At 41.6% G+C, this 4,425-nt stretch overlaps 1 long non-coding RNA gene across 1 annotated transcript; it reads right to left on the bottom strand.

Moving 5' to 3' along the window:
• Positions 1 to 1,784: 1,784 nt before the first annotated feature.
• On the bottom strand, positions 1,785 to 3,122 carry LOC115366840 (uncharacterized). Its single transcript, XR_003928869.1, has 3 exons — positions 3,063 to 3,122; positions 2,253 to 2,393; positions 1,785 to 1,837 (listed from the first exon to the last, which is right to left on the bottom strand). It is a non-coding gene; the product is annotated as an uncharacterized LOC115366840 (long non-coding RNA).
• Between the last annotated feature and the right edge of the window lie 1,303 nt (positions 3,123 to 4,425).

Here is a 4,425-nt window from a genome sequence, read left to right as displayed (position 1 = left end):
AGACCCAGTGGATTCATTTTATTTTCGATGGAAATGTACCCACAACAATTCCTAAAATGTTGTATGTGCTCACCATTTCACTGCGGACTGCTTTCTCAACGAGGGCCAGGACAAAGCAGGATTCGCTAAGAATCTGAAGATAAAGCATGGATCGGTACCAACTGTCTGTGACCCAGCTACAAACGTGGGAGCTGTAAGTGTTACCACTTTATGTTGCTTTACTGTATAAGCCTATTTAGCGTGATAGCCTGTTGAATGTGGTTTTAGCATGGCAGCTAACGTAAGTTACTGTTGGTAACATAGCTTCCTTATACTAGTTAGGTTAATACGCAACAGTAAATAATACCAGAGGACGTTGAAGAGAAGCTGTGTGAAGCTAGCTAGCTTTATACACACAGCGTTATTTGTAATTTGGATGCATGTGGCCACTTTTCACGGTGCTTTCTGTGTAGCTCATGTTGTATCACAGGGTAGCTAACGTACTCTCAGCGGTTGTTGTTGTTATGGACGCTACGACCGCAGTCGTCACTAAAGTGTGTGTTACTACCACATGTTAGTGCTTGATAGATATCCCCCGTGGTACTTTTCCGAAAAAACTAATGGCCCTGGTTGTACGCAGTTCTTCTGCTCGGTATGATCGTGTAACTTTGGTTAGCTGCTAACGTTAATTTCAGTAACCTGATGTTAGCCGCTACAGTTGAGGCGAACCTGAGAGGTGTTTGTGTCTGCAAAATCAAACTGATAAGGCTGCATTCAGACAAAAAGGCTTTGCAGAGATAAGGGTAGGTGTTTGGGCTTGTCATAAATAACGTTTTATTTCTCGGATTCAATGGTTTTTCGCTACCACCGCTCCCTTCCCCCACTCAGTATATAATGTTACATTGCTGTCTTAATGTCTCACGTATACAAAGGGGCGGAGTTACAGTAGGGAATATGTGAAAGGGGACAGAATACACAATATGTAACATTTATGGGATTTACAAGCTTTGGCTATGTTACAATACAATTTACACTGGAAGTGAAATAGTCTGTGTAACACATTGCTTTTTATAATTTGTTGTCATAATTTTTGCACTGCTTGTAGCTGTTGTAACTACATATTTGAGAAGATGTTGGTGTGACCCTGTTTCCTCTATACAGGCCAGCACATCAAGTGCATCCATACAGTTTCCTGCATCAAGAGATGTTACATGCCAGACTACACTTGAAGATGTACCCCTCTTCAAGGTCCACTTTCCAAAGGCCATGAAGGGAGAATGCAGAGCTAAACCACAAAACACAGAGCCGACTTTCTGTAAGTGTTAAATTCTTTTTTTATTTTTCAACCAAAACATATGTTTTGGGCCTGTTGTATTAGGTATTGCTCTTACAGGTTACAAGAATTTCAACATAAAATAACAGTAAAAACTAAAACAAAAAAAACAACCTTATAAAGCTTAGAAAAACAATAAATTAGATAAAGTGTCAAATGTCAGGAGGCATTTAGAGGAACACTTTCAGTCATTGTGAAAAAAAAGGTAAACAAAGTGTTTGTGCATGTATTTTATAAAACAGGGTATGTTGTCTTTGTGGACCCAGCATCATACACAGATGCAGTATTGGCCATCCCCGTTCCAGAGGACCTAACTGCACAGTTTGAGCAGCCTGACGAGGAGGAGGTCATTGCCAGCTATGTGTCCCAGTTCAATCGAGGGACAGTTTAGATCCCACGCAGTGGCCTTCAGCATCCATGCGGATGCGAAGGACCACACAAGCTGGAATGACGACCCGGATTCTGCGCCCCAGGAAGCCCCAGCACCAGCTCACAAAGCTGCAATATGCTGGATACCTGTAACAACTTTAAACAAATTGACAGGACATTTAGTCTTGCAATTTTTTTTTTTTTTTTTTTTTATGGTGTGTGTCACACTTTTTTTTTCTCTTCTTCTTATGTGCATTGCCTGCTAGGCTGGCCCTGTGGTATGATTATCACTGGTATTACTTATATGTAAATTATTTGATGTCAATAAATGCTTGAAAGTGTCTACAGAAATGACTCCTGTGAATACATAAATAATTTACACACCACCTGTTTATGGAAAAACTATACAAATAAAAAAAAAAAACAGCTAAATCAATTTATTTAACTGTACGATACTCACGTTTGTCACGTGTTATTACAGTTGTAAGATTATGCCCACTGAAGCAAAGCAAGGCTACATAACATCTTTGATTTAGATACAAACTATAACATTTTGCAAAGCATAACGTACTGGTGTATTCCTCTCAGCCGTAAAGTCTTTGTGGACCCAGCACCATACACAGATGCAGTATTGGCCATCCCCGTTCCAGTTTTCTCTTTGGGTGTGGCGATACTACCTGTGGTATCTCCAAACAGCAGATATTCTCAGCTTCTGCGGGCATGGTAGCACAGTTTCCACAGGAGCACCTATCCAAGGAAAAAAGTGAACATTTCACCAAAATGTAAGTGGACAAGCAGGGGTGGATAAGAAGTAAGCTTGGCCTAACCCTTTCAAGTGCATAAAACAGGTCATTTGTGTCATGTGACTAATGTGGAGCTGGAGAACTGTCATTTACACAACACAACACTGCCTCGAATTTTGACTAAACTGACTAAAACCTTATGGATACAGACAGACATATTTATGCTGAATTATAGCGAGGTAAGTGCATTATATTGTGAAAAATAAATGACAGGGCGCTGTTATGATAAACATCTCTGCTCAAAACATCACAAAACCTTAGGCCTACTGTGTCAGCATCTATTACATGTTACTAGTCTTGACATTACGTGCTTGAAGCAGTCTAACTGAGCATATGTTGAGGCTAGAAACAGTCCTCTGACGACAAAACTTTTTCCGTAGACTGTAAGAATATAGATAACTATAACGTTATTCCGCTTTTCACAATATCGCACATTCACCAAAAGAACTCCGACGAGACAGCGGAGACGTAACCGTTAGCAGGAGCTAACGTTACCTAGCTACATGTAAGTAACAGCGTAACAACACACGAACAAAGTAAAAGGTAAAATATAAAGACACATAATATTTGTAACTAACCATTCAGAAACGTCCTGCTGCAGCCGCAGAGTTTGAATTTCTTCAGGAGCCTCTCCTTCTGGGTCAGATTCTGGAACACATTGGTATGGCTGAACCACATCGCTTCTACGAGCCATACCTACTTTCTGTAAACATTAGCGCATGGTACCGGAGCGCAAGCCACAGCCCCTTCCAGAGAGGGGCATGAACCAGGCGTGGACAGACCAGCTCATTAGCATTTAAAGCTACAGGCACAGAAACAGCTTAATTCTCAGATGAGCTCACTTGAGGGGGGTACAGGCTGGCTAAAATCCAGGAACAAACTGGATTTTTAGGCAACAAACTTCAAATTTACTGTTGTGGGACCTCTGAGACCTATGTGAACTTGTTAAAAAAAAGCATAATATGGGACCTTTAAATACCAAGAATCTGAGATACTCTGATCAATGGGAAAGAAAACACAACTGGCTCCACTACTCCCCTGAAGAAGATTCAGCCTACTGTGCCCACTGCTTACCCTTTAATAAGGTTCCAGGTACCACTGATGTAAACTTTGTTAACAAGGGCTTCACAGACTGGAAAAATGCCATGGGAGGCAAGAGAGGTATTCTCACAAGACATAGCATGTCTGCAGGCCACCAAAAAATAGTCAGCTGGCAGAGAACTTCTTGTGTGTGGTCCAGGGTAAAAAGCAGGACATTAACTGAGTCCTCAGCCAGCAATATGCTGAAAAGGTAAAGAGAAACCATGCTATCTATAATTAATATATCACTAACCTTGGCCAGAGAAATATAGCTTTCCGGGGAAGCTGGGAAGGGGAGGGTGAAAATGGGAATTTTAAATATTTTGTAAATTGGAAAGCAGAATTTGATTTTGCCTCAAGAAAATCTCAAGATAGCACCCCAGAATGCAAAATACCTGACCCAAGAATTCAAAATGAATTGATAGAATGCTGTGCTGACGAAATCAGAGATATCTTGAGAGGGAAAATAAAAGAGGCCAGATATTTTACAGTGCTTGTGTCCATGGACATTAGTGGAACTGAGCAGATATCCATATGTGTCCGGTATGTGTGTGAGGAAGATGGAAAAGCTGAAATAAGAGGGCTATGATGGGGCCTCCACCATGAGTGGACATGCGAGTGGGGTACAAAAGAGAATACAGGAACTGTATCCCAGGGCAGTGTACACCCACTGTCGAAGCCATGCTTTTAATCTGGTAGTGGTGCATGGCTGCTCGGACATCCCTTTAGTGAGGAACACCATGACCATTGTTGAAAAGATTGCTGTTTTCTTCTCAGCCACAGGTGCCAGGAAATCTGCCTTGCAGGAAGAGTGCAGAAGAGAAGGTGCCCCGTCAACGACAGCAGGAATCCCGCTGATGT

Source organism: Myripristis murdjan, chromosome 10 (genome assembly GCF_902150065.1).
Source record: "Myripristis murdjan chromosome 10, fMyrMur1.1, whole genome shotgun sequence".
NCBI classification, from domain to species: domain Eukaryota; kingdom Metazoa; phylum Chordata; class Actinopteri; order Holocentriformes; family Holocentridae; genus Myripristis; species Myripristis murdjan.
The sequence above is the reverse complement of the archived record's forward strand: the minus strand, read 5'-3'. Positions and strand labels throughout refer to the sequence as shown.